This window comes from Alligator sinensis, unplaced genomic scaffold (assembly GCF_000455745.1).
Source record: "Alligator sinensis unplaced genomic scaffold, ASM45574v1 scaffold559_1, whole genome shotgun sequence".
In the NCBI taxonomy this organism is placed as follows: domain Eukaryota; kingdom Metazoa; phylum Chordata; order Crocodylia; family Alligatoridae; genus Alligator; species Alligator sinensis.
This window is the reverse complement of record NW_005842251.1, coordinates 1,548,221-1,566,817: the sequence shown is the minus strand read 5'-3', so window position 1 is coordinate 1,566,817 and position 18,597 is coordinate 1,548,221. Positions and strand designations below refer to the sequence as shown.

General features: G+C 45.5%; 1 protein-coding gene across 9 annotated transcripts in view; it reads right to left on the bottom strand.

Annotated features, from left to right (window-relative positions):
* ADD3 (adducin 3) overlaps positions 1-18,597 on the bottom strand; it is a 171,757-nt gene that overhangs the window by 139,015 nt on the left and 14,145 nt on the right. Inside the window, exon 1 of one of the 9 annotated variants that reach the window (XM_006027554.3) lies at positions 18,516-18,533. The exons of 7 other annotated variants lie outside the window; for them this stretch is intronic. The gene's annotated coding sequence lies outside the window, so the exon portion shown is untranslated. Of the gene's footprint in view, positions 1-18,405; positions 18,495-18,515; positions 18,534-18,597 lie in introns of those variants that run through there. One more of the 9 variants, XM_006027552.2, reaches the window with a different exon arrangement.

The following is an 18,597-nucleotide window of genomic DNA, read 5'->3' as shown; positions in this document are numbered from 1 at the left end:
CTGCTTGAGGGTTTTGGGGGGCTTCTGGGGGGCTTCAGGGGAGCGGGGGCACAGCAAGCTTTCACCCACGTGTCTCTCGCCGCTTCCGAGCCTAACTGGGCTTTTTTCCTGGTCGGCAGGCCCTTTTAAACTGCGCGCATGTGCAGTGGGCCTGCTGTCAAGGAAGCTGCTCTTAGGGCAATAAGGGGGCCCTGCCCGGGATTTGGGGGACCCTGCCCTACTGGAGGGGGACAGGTGAGTACCCCCCTCCTCTCTCTCTCCCTGGGGGGCTGGGCCAAGTAGGGGCCTGGGCGGGGCTTGACCCGGCTGCATTTCTGCATTTGACAGTGCTTTTTCATATGGACTGAGGAAAGGGGTCAAACTGTATGGACCCCTGCCCAATCTATATGACCCAAACATATAGACAGTGGGCTGGATCTGGCTCCTGGAGCCCTATGATCTGCCCCATGGAGCCAGTCTGGCGCACAGACTGGACCTGGCACAGTAAGCGCTGCATGAGACACAGGAGGTTGGTCCTGCAAATAGTGCATTGGGCCAGCAAAGGGTGCAGGCTGCGTGAAATACCCCACTGGATTAGCCCTGCATGCTGGCTCCAGCAAGGCCTGATCCAGGCTGCAGACTAACCCAGCAACCTTCATCTTGCCTGTGGGGCCAGATAAGTCAGACCCATCCAATATAGACAATTTCAGCATTCCACGTAGGCTTAGTTTCTAAGGTTCATTTCACAAGGGAAGAAACACTAGAAGCACAGAATAACTGTATTAAATATATAACAACATGAAATGAGGAAATTATATTTCAAGGGTGCTGTATCATAACAAAGCAGTTGGTTTTTTTAAATTAGCCAAAGAAAGGTACAATGAAAGCACACTTTAATATACATTTGACAACTTGAAAAACAGGCACAGTACGGTCAGCTTAAAACATGGCCACATGCCCCAGTTTTATAAAAAAAAAAAAATTAAGAGCAGCAGAAATGTTTCCACAACAATAAGACACAACAAAAGCAGTTCATAAAATAAACCACCAGTCCTCTACACTATTTGCAGCCAAAAAGCTGCATTAAAAATCTGACTGAAAACAGTTAAAACAACATCAAGCTAGGTTCTCCAATTTCACTGTCCCAGAATTGGAAAGGCAGGAGGCCATTCTTACCACCTTTCCCTAGCTTTAGTTTTCAGTCTTGCCCCTCCACCCCCATTAAAAATGCTTCACAGCTGTTTATATTTCATTGCTCTCTATTCTTTACAGTGGACAAGAAAACACTAAAAGCCCAGACCCTGCAAAGATGCGAGTCCTACCAAGCTACTCACATCCTCAAAGATAAACATACAAAGCAATCTTAGCAAAGGCCTAAATGTCTTTACAGTGAGGCTTGACTTGCTTGGCTATATTAACCATTGCAATAAGCCACTGATTTCAGTGGGGCTGCATTTGTGCATGCAACAGATAAGCTACTACTGATAGCAAAAAAGTCCAGCCATTAAAATTGGCATGCATATTGTCCCAAATTATAGAGGCCTTGACAATAACTAACTCCTGCCCCTCTCCTGAAAACTATAACAGGATAGCTGTGCTCTTTCCTACAATTGGACATCTGCTGGGAAAAAGGTAATGATGATCTTGCTCTAAATCAACTGGCACCTCGCATGTGGCTCACAGGCTCCTGCTTGGCCCCACACTGTACACTGCCCTTTTGGCAGTGGCATCTGGCATCCCTCTCCCTCCCCCAGCTTTTGCATCATGCTCCACTTCAGAGGCCAGGGCCGCAGGAGGGGGCCAGGCTGTTCATGGCGTGTATATGGCAGAGGAGGGTACTGGGTTGCATGCACAATAAAGGAGAGGCAGGAGGGGGTTGGGATTACTGCAGGTATGGGGGACGACACCCTCCCTACCCCCCAGGCATGCAGTTCCTGCCTGCCCAGAAGTTGGACAGCCCTGCTCTAAATTAATATTGTATTTAATAGTTGATACATAGTGTAATTTGAGTGTCATCCTGCAAAGCGCTCCTCATACCTCCTGAGGGGCACCGTTTAATTGCCACTGAAATAAAAAGGCTCAGCAGCTTGTGGGCACAGATCCTTAATATTCCCAAGAAGCTGCACCAAAGATTTCCCAGGAAAACATTTCACTCATGTGGACAATGCAGACAAAAGACTACATATTACATCTTGGTCTTTGCAGCCAAATGAAATTTAATCTTGTATTATGTTTGAATATCTCACAAATAATCCCAGGAGCAATTTTCTAGTCGTGTACAAACATGCTCGTCTGCATTTCAATTACAGCGTGATTCTGAAAATGTACATTTACAATTGCATCCCAGGCTAACCACTGTGCTGTTCCAAGCAACAAAAGGGGTCCAAATCTAGCAATAAATGCTCATCTGCACACTAAGACACAATAGCTCAACGCAGCATCTTCAGACCATAGGCACATTCTTAAACAGTAGCTCAGGAGGCGCCAGTAAGCTGTACCCAGTTGTAATGGGAGATACCAAGAACACACTCAGGCAGAGTCAGCCGAGGGACTGATACAACCAGCTTGCTCAGGCAGCACTTCTACTGAACGCACAATGAGAGTAAACCTGTGCAATTTTAAAACAACAAACACAGTTCAGTTTTGCATTACTGTAGACAAGGAACAATTTCTTTTCTTTTTCCTTTTTTTCCTACCAGCACCTCCACATGTCAGTATACCACCCCTACAGTGAAGGAAGATACTGCATACACTTCCCATTCATTTAAGCCTATTACAAAAATTCTGACGATCGGACTTCTTTGCTGAGGTGGTACTTTTATCCTACTGAACATTTACTGCATCTCTCTTCAGACTTCAGTCTATTCCTGGTCTGAGGGGAAACAAGCACATGCAAAACAACGTTTTTCAAAATAATCAATTTTTCCCCAATTCTATTCCTTATCCTTTGCAACTATGGAAAAATTTCAAACCAAAGTGAACTAGAGCAAGATACAACTACTAAACAACAGTAATGAAATCGTTATAGATGTTCTAACACTTTTGTGATAAAGGATGTTATTTTTTCCAAAAGATGTCTTGGTACGAGAAGTGCTCTCACCCCTCACAAGTGATACCAGGAAGAGAGCAAGAGAAACCTTTATATGTTTTCAAGCTAAGGGCCCTACTACACAGTAACTTTGGGCAGCTCCTGGAGCTCTTGATGCTTGGATTTTCTGCACATTCAACTCATTTTAAGCACTCGTTATGAAGCCAGTTATGCCACTCCAGGATAGGATCATCTCTGATCCATGTTATCCAGCTTACATTACACTAAAGTGTAGCCACTCTAGCAATCTACTGCCCTCCCATTCCCACACTGGTATGGATCAGGCTCACTGCCCCTGCCCACCCTCCAAATCCCCATTCACTGCCCCACTTCCCACTGCCCTCTCTGGTTACTTGTGGCTGCCCATGTTGTTTGTCTGGGGGAGCAGGCAGAGAAAAGTTAACCTGCCTGCTGCCACTGCTGCTCTCTGGGCAGGGTTCAGCTCAGAGAAGAACAGCAGCTCAGCAGGGCTAACCCTTCCCCACCTGCTCCCCTGGGACAGACAGCATGCACAACAAGCAGAGAGAGGGGTGAAGCATGGGGGTGGGGCAGGGGGTAAACCCAGAGTTGGAGGGGATCCTTACCTTTCACTCCTGCAGGCCCCTGCTGGCCCGAATGTGTGACTGCTCCAAACTCAAGCTAGCACTAGGTGTTAGCTTACTGGTGTGATCAACATTTGTGCAGCTCACAGTATAAGGTATAGCAAGGCCCTGAAGATTTAAATCCTGCTTCTGTTTAGGCTCTAGAAAGTGCAACTTAGAAAAAGAGACACTAAGAATTACTGAAATTGTGATCACCATTTGTAGGTTTCTCTTTACTCTGGTGCAAACACAAAGTTGCTGACCCAAAATTAGATAAGGATAATTTTTGTGTTTGGTGGTTTCTTCTATAGGTGGAGAGGAAGGAAATTGGGTTTAGACATAAGGTGAAAATAGTCACTGGTGTAACACCCTTCCTCTTGTGTCAACCTTAACAGCTTTTCCTATTTAAATATATGCATAGTATACATCCAAGTCAATTGATAAGTAATCTCAAAAAGCTTTATTTGGGCCACATGTTTAGACAAATGGTGGGGGGGGGGGAAGAACCCCAAGAGTTATGTACTTTGAATGTATATATTTTCCGTCATTATGAACCATAAGTTGCCTTCCACTTAACAATCATTAATATCAATGGCAGCTGTGTGTATATTACTGGGAGAATAAACACATGACCTCTACATAACTGTAAGGGGCTAATAAGGTGTACTTTACCTTCTACTTCAAACATGTTTTGACAGCTAACCACGGACAGGGTGGGGGCTGTAACCAAAATCTTTACAACAAGGCCCAGTGAAATCTGAACCCAAAAATATATCAAAGGTCACCTTGTATAAAAAGCCTTATTGTCTGCATGTATGCTTTAAGAAAAGCTTTGCTAGCAGAGGTAGATGATAGTCATAGTGTAATTCAGTTTAACCCCTGGGAACACCAACGGCATCAGATTTACATTACAAAGGAGGATGTATTGCACAAGCAGTACAATACTTGTTGCTGTAAGTTTATTGCATGTTTGATGACACCAAGCATTTTCTATTCTTAGAGGCAAATAGCTGGAGGCTTTATTTCCTTAAAAACGAGATCAGATTATATTACCTACCTCAATTAGTTCAATCTTCCAGTACTGGCTAAATTATTTTAATTAGTACTTGTGTCTAAATGTTTATAGTAGTAGCTTTAAGCAAGCATAATTTTTTTTTTTTAAATCGGTATTAAGTAGGAAGGGAAGCAAGAACAACTGCGAAGTACAGTGCTTGTCTTACAGTAACTGGAGTTGTACAACACGTAGGGAACATTCTGCTATTGGTATGCACACATCACCACGTGCAGATGGTTGGAGAACTGGATTTCTCTCTCCCTTAATAGTACCCACATAGCTTGCATACACCTTCTACTTTGCCAGGAAGGCACCGAGATCCTGTACCTCAGGGCCCCCCCCCACCCCAACTACAGACTCCCAGGAACACAAGATTTTGAGATGGGGGATAGAAGAAGCTGAATCTCTTGGTTTAGGGTCAGGGGCCCACAATCTTTTCAAGCTACAGGCTGAAACAAGCTGTGTCCACTCTAGCATAGCCTGGGTGGCTTTGGTGACGCATCAAAAGCAAGGGGGTTTTGCCTGTGCTCATACCAGGGCCAAGCCAATGGGAGCTGCACCCAGCAACTCTGTCTGGGGCATGAGCGCAGCTTCCAGCTAGTGGGGGCAGGGGTAAGTGTGGGGGCTGGGCAGCTGGGAACTGTATCTGCACTGGTGTTGCTTCCTCCTCCCCTTCCCAAGTGCAGCGTGGGCTCAGTGGAAAGCTGTCCAGTCCCAGCTTTTTTCTTCATTGGCTGAAAGCTGCATCTGTGTTGCAGTCAGGAAGCAGGGAGAAGCAGCACCAGTGCAGGCACAGCTTTCAGCTGCCCAGCCCCAGCATGGGCAGAAACAAAGCCTTCCAATTCTGCCGAATGATTTATGCAACCTGAAGAGAAACCAGGTATAAACCTTTTGGCAAAGTTGGAAAGCTTTGCCTCCGCCCAACTCTGCCAGCCAGATCCAGTGGCTTCAAGGGCCATATCTGGCCTCTGAGCCATATGTTGCCAGCCCCTGGGTTAGGTGGAAGATTCTGACTGCCTTTGGTAAAAAACTGGCTTGCATCCTTAAAGACATTTATCTAAGGGAAGAAACATGAAGGGGAAAGGGAGGTAGTTAACTCACCATTCTTGCATGTCCCCTATGCTTCTGGCTGAAATGACAGCTATTGCTAATAAATACAATGTGATACTATCAGACCAAAACGTTGGCCAATGAACTGAACTAGGTTAAGATTCTGCAATGGAATTAGTATTTTTTGACTGTCTAGTGGTGGAAATGGCCGAGTCAGGTAGAACAATTCCACTTGGGCTGTGACTGGCCTGCCATCCTCCAATGGAGGACTATGTAGCACTGCTTATGTTTATATAAAGCTCACTGTTGCAACTCCAGAAGGCTGTCCAGGTTGTTTTACTGTGCCAGGAAGAGAATCTTGTCCACTTTGCCTGATAAGTCTTGCTCATAGTAGTTTTCATGCTGTTGACAATTATGCCATGGATAGGTGAAAAGAACAATCCTTCCATGCTCAACATCCAGCCAGCATCCAGGTTATGAAGTGGAGAGCTTGCAGGTCTGTGTACTGAACGCTGTCTCCAATCTGCAACTGAAAATCTGACAAATCTTGGGTTGGGCAGACGAGAGATGTGACAGATCGGGAACCCAAATTCTCCTGGCTATGCTATGGCTACCGAAATGATTTGGCTTAGCCTTATTGGTAGGGACCTACTTAATTCACAGTTTAGCGGAAACTGTGAAATCCAGGATTGTCTGCGAAATCAACAACAACAAATTAATAAAAATAAAATGCTGACTCGGAGGGAGCCAGTGGTCCTTGCCACCAGGAAAGGACGGCACTAACTGGTGGGGTGGCATGAAGCGTAGCAGACAAGATGGTGGTTGCCCCCTTGCTCCTCCTCCCCTCACTGGGGCCTCTCCACCAAATGGCAGAGGAGTGGGGCCCCCCACTAAATGCCCGTGAAAGTGGGCTCTGCATGACACAAGCAGACCACGAAAAACCCTTCATCTCTGCAATTTAGATAGGCCCCTATTTACTGGATTTATCACAGCGCTATGGAGATGGACAGTAGTCCTACAGCTCCACGATTTATCACAGCGCTATGGAGATGGACAGTTCTCCTACAGCTCCCCCTACCAGTCTATGGGATCAGGAAGGCAGTAAACATGGACCGTGGACTATTCAGGAAGTGGCCTGAGAAGCTGGCACTTCTTGTTGGTCTACACTGTACAGAAGTCTCTCTGGGGCTATTTCCAGTTCTGAGAAGAAGTTCTGAAGAATGGGATCTTTGTTCTCTCAGTTTTGACTCAAAGAGAAGTGTCTGCTTCAGATGTGTGCCAAGTTGTCCTGCAGGCCAAGTGTACTGTGGAAAGGGTGATCTCATGCCTGATGCACAAGAACCAGAATCTGATGGGCTCTTGATACAAGGCAGGGGGTATTTAGAGAGATCCAGCCCTGGTCTGCTTGTTGTAAAACATGTCATCCATTGCAACCTGTGCCAGGCAACCCAAGGTATATTGTGGGAACGCATTGCAAGTCTTCCAGACTGCCAAGTTCTAACTCGATGTGTATATATGCTTCCTGCTGCTATTTAAGGCCTGACAGTACTAACCGGAATAAAATCAGCACATCCGAGGGATGTTTCTATGGGGTGTACACAGTCTTAGCTAGCCTTGTATGCTCCTAAGAGGCAGTTCTGCCTTCAGCAGATTCAAAACACAATGCAACCTAACGGTATGACCAATTTGCTGTAGTACTCTGGTTGGAGCCTGTTTGCAGACATAAGTCACTTAGTACTGAAACTTGTCTCAGTCAGTAACCGATAGCATTTTGGAGGCTAGAATTGCCCCCAATGAATTAGTCTTTGAATGGCTTGATGTCTGCACGTTTAGGGTGCTGACAGACATGCAGCCCTCTCCTCCCCCCAACTGTAACTCATGGCGCTTCATAAGAAGTCCCATGAGTTACAGTGATCTCCCCAACCCAACAAGCATTCGCTGTTGGGTCTGGGGGGTTGGGAGATCAGGCTCCAGCTTGGAGTGACTGCATTTCTACAGCCTCTCCCCCTTAGCTCCCCAGTCAGCCTTCCCAGGTCTGGTGTTGTCTTGAGGATGGGAGAGGGGAGAAGGGAAGGGAGGGAGCTCAGGCTGGGGTTTGCCCAGCCTGCAATGGAGGGTGGGACAGGTGGACTGGAGCCCCTGCATCTCTACTACTTTTAGATGAGAAGGATAGGCTTTGTACCTGATGAGACTGTCTCTGCACCAACCAGTTGTCCAGGTAGGAATATACCAAAGCACTGTAGTGGACTGTTCCATCTTATGTTGGAACAGTCAAGAGCCTGACTTTGTATCAATAGTGATTTTGTTTTAACTTATAATCCTGAGGTACTTCCTGTAAGAATGGTACAATATATCTGCAGAAATGCTGAGCCATAAGGTAGCTAAGTAAAACCAAGACATTTGGTGGATTCCACCCTTTATGTCCTCAATAAACAGAGCTGCCTCTGGGCGTACAGATGCTATGCAGATACTGATGATCAAGATGTTTCAAGCTTGAGAACAAGAACATCATTCTGAACGGTGTACCTTTACCAATCACTCACTGCAAATAATTTTTCAGTTTTCCTAAGTATTTTTTAATCAGAAAAAGAAACTTGATGTAAAATAAAGCAGCCTTAATGCACTCCACCACCAATTTAAGGATACCTTATTCACCGACCACTACCCTACGCTCCTTATCCATGTGAGCACGAATGACACGGCTCAGAGCAATCCCAGCTAGGTCATAAGAGGCTACAGGGCTTTGGGGGCAGAAGTGGCGTTTTCCTCAATCCTCCTGGTTTCGGGTTATGGGCCAAGGAGGGAGAGGAGGATTGAGGTAGTCAACCAAAGACTGCGGTGCTGGTGTCATCATGAAGGCTTTGGCTTCCATGATCACAGTCCGGTGAGAGAGGCAGTGGTCTGCTCGGAAAAGATGGCCTCCACCTCACTTAACTGGGATGCAAGCTCTTCTCAGCCAGAATGACTGACCTGCTCGACTGGGCTTTAAAATAAGCCTGCTGGGGAATGGAGGGACTACTGCCACAGCAAGCCCACTGGGCAACTTTTGCAAATCCAGCAGGCTAAGGCACTCAAGGGAATCTACCCGTATCCCAGCCCTGAAACAATGTCCTCCTGGGAGTGGAGGGAAGACTAAGGCCTCCAATGGGACGCTTACATGCCTGTACACCAATGCCAGGAGCTTGGGGAACAAACAGGAGGAACTGGTCCTCCTGCTAAACAAGAATAACTATGATCTTGTAGGGATAACGGAGATCTGGTGGGACTGCACCTATGACTGGGCCACAGGTATAGACAGCTATACCCTGTATAGGAGAGATCGTGCAGATAAGAGGCAGGGGAGTAGCTTTACATCAAGGAAACCACACGTCCCTGCAAGCCAACACTGGCACCCAGGGTGGACGACTGGAGATCCTCTGGGTTAAAATCCGAGGTGAACATGGCAAAGGGGACACAATGGTAGGAGTCTACTACAATCAGAAACAAGAGCTCGACCAGGAATTCACCAAGGAACTAGCTGGAGCTGCACACTCCCAGTGCATGGTTGTCGCGGGAGACTTCAACTACCTGGACATCTCTTGGGAAGAGCACTCAGCCAAATCCGAAAGGTCACAAAGCTTCCTCAGATGCATGGAAGAGCTCCGACTCAAGAAGTCTGTGGACCGACAAGAGGCAAAGCGCTGCTCGACCTGGTACTGGCAAAGGGGGATGATCTAGTCAGCGACCTAACGACTGAAGGGAAACTGGGAGTCAGCAACCACGAGCTGATCACTTTCACTATCCACCACAAAGCCACGTCTGGGATAGACACCCTCCAGAGGTGGTGCAAGCACCTACTCTGGACACCTTTAAGAAACATTTGGACGTCTATCTTGCTCAGATCCTTTGACACTAGCTGACTTCCCACCCCTAGGGCGGGGGGCTGGACGCGATGATCCTCTCGAGGTCCCTTCCAGCCCTAATGTCCATGAAATCTATGTTTATAATTTAAAGCTTCTCCCTATCCGTGCCATAACATGAACCCTTGATTATTAAAACCAAGGACTTCAAAAATTGAATTAATTGTGTTGCTTACTGTTTGAGCTTTAATCAAACAAGCTAAACTGATTGGCTTCAAATTCTAATCAATTTTTATTTCAAGTTTTTTCTTGACACACTATATTGTTTTTACACAGTGCCTGCTGCAAGTCTGAGCATAACATATAAATAAATAAATGAAAAACAAAACTTCACTGGGAGACCTTAATTTGGGCCTAAGTAGTGCACCTTTTATTCTAAAGCCATATCTCACCATATCTCCCAGGACCATTTTCACAGAAGCTATGAAAATAATATATGAAGTTATTTTTTTCCATGAACAAAACCCAGCTGTTATGAAGGGAAGGGGAATCAAATTTTTTTTGTTAATTAAAAAAAAGTTTGATTTTGATTACATTGATAAGAAAAACTCATAAAATATGTTTTGCTGGTAATAGGTTTACAGCAGTTTGCCTCTTGCCAATTGTTTTTCAAAGCACAATACTAGCCTTTATTAAACAAGAAAACGTATCACATCTGGATATCGTTTTTCCTAATCAGTTGTTAAAATATCTGCCTTTTTATTACAAAAAAAACTAATGAAAGTTTTATTAGAATCATCTATTTTGGATGCTTTTTCAATCTTATAAAAAAAATTCTTTATTCCAATAAATACATATTTGGAGGTCTGCAAAGCATTTTAACTGTACATTTTCAGCCCTTAAGATATTTAATACAGAACACAGATGCTTCCTTTGAATACAAAACAAAGCCCTGTAGCAACTATAAAACAAGTTTTAAGATTCAAATCAACAGTCAATGAGAATTCTAACTTGTATTCACCCAGATAGCTAACAAACAGGAAAAAAACCCACACTTTTCATATTTTGTGCCCTTTTTGCAAAGAAGGCTAATAGCATACTGGGCTGCATTTGTAGGAACAGGCTACCCAGAGACAGCATAGAATCTCTATCCTTGGAGGTTTTTAAGACCTGGGTAGACAAAGCCCTGGCTGGGATGATTTAGGTGGGGGATATCTAGCAGGAGTTTGTACTAAATATGACCTCCTGAGGTCCCTTCCAACCCTCATTTTCTAGGACTCTGATCTAAAAGAAACTGCAGCATGGGGTTGGGATGCACATGCATAACTTGAATTTCTAAATAATACCATATTAGAATCATCCACAGAGGGCAATAGCTTTCAGTTACTTAATAAACTGTAGACAGTGAACCATCTTTGGCCTGGTCAGGACAATTTACCAAAATAATGGCCTATAAAGTTACAAGAAGAATTTTAACTGACTTCTCTGTATATACTTTTAAATCAAAAGATTAAAAGGGGATTTGCAACAGATTCCAAATAATTACATGTGCTTTTACCACAGGGCAACCCTGTTTTTGCCATAAGCTCTTTGAGGATAATAACTGTCTTGTACTATGCATTTGTACAGGTAGCTGCTGGGTACTACTTCCCTGCCCTGTCACTGATCCCCTCTGCAGCCAGAGGTACTCTTCTCACATCAACACTGGTAGTCACTCCCCAGCCCCGCTCCTTTCCTACCCCGTCCCTACCCTACCAGAGGGGAGTGGGGTGGAGTGCAGCTGGGTTGCAAGCACCTGGTCGGCCACTCTAAAAGGCCGATCTCCACTGGTTTATGGCACATATTCCCATCAGAGTCCTTGCTAATTCCAGGGGCAGTGAATACTGGGATTCTTCTAAGCATCTCCTGCCTACCTGTAGGCTCCAAACCCAGAAATACGTAGGTAACCCCACTCAGAGACATCCTGCTCTCAAGCATAATGAAGGCCAAGGTCTTGAGGGCAGCTTGAGGGAGATGTCAGAGCAGGCTAAACAGAACATTACCAGGCTTGGAGCATGCAAGATGGGGCAGGTAGCTAGGGCATCCCAGCTGGGAGATGTTGCTGCTCAATGGCAAACAGCCTAAACAGATGAGAGCACAGACCACTGCAATGTGCATCTAAACATCACTTAACACCAGCTGATTGTACCTCTATTAAATAGAATTTATATTAATACCATCCCTATTGTGCAGCAGTCATTGCCTTTCATCAGGATTATATTTAATATGTTCTAAGAAAATATCTTGATTAAACAGTCATCCCAATTAAGTGGAAATAGACTAAGCAATGGAGATGCAGGGGGAAAAAAAAAATCCAACTTTAGTCTCTAAATAGGTTGAAGTTCTCTGACATTACTAACTAAAGTAGTTAGTAAAAAAATAAGAAGGGGTTAAAGTGCTTAAGCATAAAAGTAGACTGCTGTTAGAGAAGCATTTTCCAGATTATTAGCCTTCTTAACCAGGGAGCAGACTGTGGTTTTAGATTAAAACAATGCCATAATTAAGGTACTTTCACATCCAAATGGCTGCATTAATGAACTTAAAAATCTGATCAAGCCTTTCTAGTACCCAAGTGACAGAACCGCCCATGCAATATAAGAGCCAGATATTTACACAAGACATTTGAAAAAAGAAACAGTTTTAGCCCTCATTTCAGTTTGTGCAGCATGCAATGTGCTGGTGCATCTGAAATTTGGCTAGCAAGGGGCAATGGGGGAAGGGGGGGCAGGCATCAGAACATGAAAAATGGTATTTCTTCTCTATGCTAATTACTGAAAAATTGAACGCAGAAATTACATATATAATTAAACTGCACACCACAATTTACTCCAACCACATTAACAGGGCAAATAAGTTGGTTTTAAAACTGATGAACCGACAAATTGATGAATATCTTTTATTCATCACTTTGTGCCAAATGGTACAGCAAAAAACCCCAAAAACAATGAACCCCACTTGGTATGTTTTGCAATGCCAGCTGCTTATGAACAAAACAACAAAAGCATATGAAGAAATCTTGATGCAGGAGGGGTTATTAGGTGCAGCATTAGCTATTTAATACTTAGGGCTATACTCTTCTCTCCAAATGTATATGGAAATAATGGCCTATTAAAATACTGTACTGCAGGAGAAACAATCTTTCCAAAAATATACAAAAGAAGTAGACTATTATAATTTACAGTGAAAATTTGGAAAGAGGTAACAATGTATTCAGTTTAAAATACAGCAAAGATCCAGAAGTTTCATATTTGTACTTTAGCCCCCAGTCCTGTAAACTGATCCATGCAGATAGGCATTATAAAGGAAAAATGTTTGAATCGTATTACCTTTAAAAACAAAAAAACAAAAACAACTCAAGTGAAGAAGTTTGTAGCAATTTTTAAAAAGTAAATTCACTTTTTATTTTACTTTAGCTCCAGTCTCTTAGCTTCATGTTAGTATATAGTAGAAGCTAACTTTTTTCAGGTCAGAAACTGTTTCACATTGGGGTAGCTACACGCCATCTTTTAGAATCACAGAAAATTATAGCTGGAGGTCATCTCATCCAACCTTCTGCTCAATGCAGGAGCATCCCTATGTAAACTATCCTAAACAAGTGCCTGCCTAACTATTTTTAAAACTAAAAGGAAAAACCTTGTCTCACAACTACCAGGCACACTGCCCCAAAATGCCAAGAACAGCCACCAGTAAAGCAGGAGACAAGGGCACTGTCACAAGTCCTTCCACTAAAGGGCAACAGTACTCTAAAATACATTTGAGACTCAAAGGAAGCACACCATGTCCCCCCTGTTACTGAGAAAAGCAAAAATCCTCAAGGTTGATGCTGATCTGACAGTGGGGGAAAATAATTCCTTCTGGATCCCAAATGTGGTTACTGGTATAATCATAAGCAGAGGACCAAGACCCTCTAACCAAGAGACTAGGAGTTTATTAGTCCCAGCAGAAGCCCTGACACCCCAGGCAAAGTCCTCACTCCTGGCTACATCCAAACCCAATGCTTCTGAGGAATATGGGAGGAGTGGGTAGGGGGGGAAAAAGAAAAAGATCCTGATACCTGTAGCAAAGGGAGAAGAAAAAAAATCCTTCCCAGCCCCATGTGGCAACCAGCAAAGCCCAAAAGCAAGGAAAAAAACAAAATCACCCTCCTACTCTGCAACGTGGGGATGGCAAAAAACATCACATATCACACAACCTAACTGGAGAGCCAGAACACTCCTTTCTGTCACGTGATCTCCTCCACAAACTTATCCCAGCTCCTTTAATCTTCTTTCCTAACTAAGCTGGTTGTAGAGCTCTGCTTCATTTTTCTGCTGCTGAACACTGTCCTCTCGCCTTTCTACCTGCTCTGGGCTGCACAGCTCTTTTCACGAGCTCCCAGCAGTGAGTGTGTATGCATGCACACCAGGGGAGAGAGGGGGCTCCCAGCTCCCAACTCTTGCTCTTCATAGCACACTTCAGGCATTACTTCTCCTAAATCATCCCCAGGCAATGTTTATTCCAACATCTTAATGAAAACTTCCAATGAAGGAAATTCCACAACTTCCATAGACAGTTTATTCCCTTGTCTCGCTGTTCTAACAGTAAAGAAATTTTTCCAGATGCCCAATTTAAACCTGCTTTGCTGCAATTTCAAGCCATTGCTGTGTGTTCTGCTCCACAGCGGGAGAGAAAAGGTGTTCTTCCTCTTTATGGCAGCCCTTCAGATATGTGAAAACTGCTATCACGTTCCCCATTAAATCGCCTTTTCCACAAGCTGAACGTACCCATTTCTTCCAATCGCTCCTCATACAGCTTGTCCTCCAAGCCTTTTGTTATTTCTGTTGCCCACATTTGGACTCTAACTTCTCCATATTCTCTTAAAAAATAGAGCACAGCTCACATGCTTTTTGGACTACAGAATAACAGAGAACATAACAACCAAGCCATATTCCCCATCATCATTATAGCAGTGATCAGCATACTCAGCAAGTAAGACCAGTGACTGGATGGTAAAAAGTAAGATTCTATTAAATTCTAAAGTGTGCAAAAGGACAGCAGTACTACATCAACCAGTCACAAACTGAGGATCAGAATCATAGAAAATTAGGATTGGGAGGGATGTCATGAGGCCATCTAGCCCAACCCCCTGCTCCAAGTAGGACCATCCCCAACTAGATCATCCCAGCCAAGGCTTTGTCCACCCGGGTCTTAAAAACCTCCCAGGATGGAGACTCCACCACCTCTCTGGGCGACCTGTTTCAGTGCTTTACTACCCTCCTTGTGGGAAGGTTCTTCCTAATATCCAACCTACACTTTCCTTGCTGCAACTGGAGACCATTGCTCCTTGTTCTGTCGTCTGCCACTACTGAAACAGTCTACGTCTGTCCTCTTTGGAACCCCTTTCAGGTAGTTGAAGGCAGCTGTTAAATCTCCCCTCAGCCTTCTCTTCTCTAAACTAAGCAAGCCCAGTTTCCTCTGCCTCTCCTCACAAGTCAAGTCCCCCAGCCACCAAACCATTTTAGCTACCCTCCACTGGACTCTGTCCAATTTGTCCACATCTTTTGTGTAGTGGGGGCCCAAAACTGGACACAGGACTCCAGATGTGGCCTCACCAATGCAGAACAGAGGGGAAGAATCACTTCCCTAGACTCCTATTAATGCAGCCCATGATGCCATCATCCTTCTTCACTACAAGGGCACACTGTTGGTTCCTATTCAGCTTATTATCCACTCTAACCCCCAGGTCATTTTCTGCAGAGCTGCTGCTTAGCCAGTCAGTGCCCAGCCTGTACCAGCTCATGGGACTGTTTCATCCTAAATGCAGGACTTTGCACTTCTCCCTATTGAACCTCAGGAGATCTCCTTCAATCCAATCCTCCAATTCAGAAAGACCTGTCAAGGTCTCCCTGAATCCCAACACTACCCTCTATTGCATCTGCTACTCCCCCAGCTTGGCACCATCTGAAAACTTGCACTGCATCTCATCTTCCAGGTCACTGATGAAGACAAGGAACAAAACTGGCCCTAAGACTGATCCCGGGGGCACTCCACTTGATACCGCATGTCAACTAGACATCAAGCCACTGATTATAACCCTCTGAGCCTGACCATCCAGCCAGTTCTCTATCCACCTTACACTCCACTCATCCAATCTGTACTTCCCTAGCTTGCCTGCGAGAATGTTGTGGGAGACTGTATCAAAAGCTCTGCTAAAGTCAAGTCCACTGCTTTTCCCACATTCACAGAGCCTGCCTTCTGTGAGATGACTATCACATTGGTCAGGCATGACTTGCCCTTGGTGAAGCCATGCTGACTGTTACTAATCACTTTCTCCTCCAAGTGCTAAGAAATGCATTTCTTGAGGACTTGCTCCATGATTTTTCCAGGGACTGAAGTGAGGCTGACCGGTTTGTAGCTCCCCAGAACCTTCCCTTTCTTAAAGATGGGCCCTGCATTTGCTCTGCCAAGAGGAATCATCATCGCGCACTAGCTTTATTCTCTGAAAAGCTGGCTCCTCCCTCCCCTTTGCTCACACAGATCCCCTTGGCCTTCCAACACCCTTACTAAGTGAAGAAAGGGGCAGCAACTCAAGTGCAGGGACAGAAATCAAGGGCTGAAACAGGCAGGTTAAAATCTAAAAAGTTTTCTGTTTTGAAGCAATACAATGATCTGTCAAGAGACCCTTCCTATTAACACATCCCATGGTGGTAGTAAGCTATTTAACCAATTTTGAGAGCCTACAATTCACTGTGGGATGCAGCACTCGGATCAGTGACCTTACTGCTGGCCAGCCGGGCAGCCTTAAATAAGTCAGCGCCAGGCTCTGTGTGTTGCTTTCCCCATCTGTAAAGTAAGCATAATGATACCAACTTTTTTTGTAAAACACTGAAGCAGCTGATGATAAAAGCTAGGGGGTATTATGAATCCAGCACCAAAGGCTGCAGAGCACCATCAGCTTATTTTGCTGAAAATGTCAGAAAGGCTTCTCAAACAGCATGCATCCACTCCCCAAGCAATGCCAGTGAACCTGCCTGTAATCCTGGAATCTGGGGTCTTCAACCCCTCATGAAGTACTGGATACATCACGAGTCTCAGCCCAAGCCTTCCCTCGTTGCTGACTGTCACAGCAACCAATACTACCCAGGAAACTTGCTAAAATGACTTGAACTCTTCCTTCCTGGCTGCCTCCAAAGAACAGCAGTGAGAAACTATGCCACACCCATAAGGTCCCTTCTCTTGTAGAGACCACAAGAACAAAACCTCTCCCCAGCTCCCATTCAACATTACACGCAGCCATTAGAGGAACAGGTAACACAGCATGGACTCACATGATGGTAGCGTACAACTCTAACGCTTTCCCAACATTTGCCCAGTGCTTGGACAAGACTGACAGAGGAGACGCTGCAGGAAAGCAGCAGCACTTGTATTGGAGATGCTCTGTAACATCTGAAAGCTCTCCAGTCTCTGCTGCTTCCACAGCTGGTCAAGTCAGCGGTTTAGCAATGCTCCACACTCCCTTCCCAGGGAATCCTGAGCCAAGTTCAAACTCACAAATCACAGCGAAATAGGGCTGGAGGGGACCGACAGACCGACCGTACACAATCCAAACCCCTGCTCAAGGCAGGATCCTCCCTGTCCAAACCATCCTTAACAACGTTTGTCTAACCACTTAAAAACTCCCAATGACCTGGTCCTTATATTCAAGGCATTCAGTGATCTCAGCAGAGCGTTAAATTATCCAAAGATGCAGGATGACAGCCATGTTTTATACATTTTGCTTCTTCTACTATTTAGACACACACACACACACACAGAAAAGGAGAAGAAACCGCACCAAACAAACTAAACACCACTACCAAAACAAAACGCAATGCTACACACACAGCTAACCCCCGGGGGCAAGAAGAAAGGCAGGAATGAACCACGCATGACAGATGTTAGTCATGTCGCTTAATGCACTATTGGACGGCACTCAAATACTATGGGAAAGCAGTGCGGGATACGGCACCGAACTGAATTTTTAAGCTGTCTGCCGTTCCAAGGACACAGCTGGCGACGTACAGATTTAAGCAATCACATCTGCACTGCACTTTTGGACGCTGGTCTAGAAAGTTTTGCACGTGCACGCGTCATCTAAGCTTCCCAGCGAACCCAAGGTAGCTCAGCAATACAGTTAATTTTCAAGGTTTCATTGTACACCCACGCCACGGTTTTCCAAAGGGACTGGAAAACTCGGGGATCACAAAATGAAACGAGCAGGTAGCAAGTTTCGACTCGGACGAGGCGGCTCTTTTCCACCCGGCGTGGGTCGGAAGCAGGGAACTCGCGGCCAGCAGACGGTGCGGACGCCGACGGCTGAACCAACTCGCAAACACGCTGCATCAACTGCATTTGATTGGTCTAATGGCAGATTTCACATCCACCCACAGAACCGCATCTGCCTATGTCCTGAGACCAACCACGGACCCCAAAGGCATTATTGGAGGAAAAGGGGCGTGAGGAGCTACGGGGCCACTGAAGGAAAACATCCGAGCCCGTAAATGCTGCAGCAGCAGCGGGAAAACCCCCCGTGCAGACCCTTCCTCAGCCCCACAAAGGGTATTTATACCCAAAAGCTTGCAAAGACATTTTTCCGCAACTATTGAGGTGGTCTAAGAAAAAAAATATCACCTATACCTTCCAAAAACCTGGTCTGCCTATTTCTTTAGCCCACCCCAGCTGCAACCTCCACCCCATCAGACCCAGGCGTGCTGGCTGCAGCCTCCTAAAGCTGGCAAAGAACCATTTTTCCCCCACCTGAGTGATTTTAATCAAAGAGATCACATCTGTGCACGCAGACGCGGCACCCGTGCGGGCCGGGCCCCGGAGGCCGGACATGTCGAGGCGGGGCCCGGACGCGAACTCACCTCCCCGCGGGCTCCTTTGTGCCTCCCTCGCGGCGCCTGCGGGGGGGCGGGGCCTGCGGGGGGCAGGAAGCCCCGCCCCCTC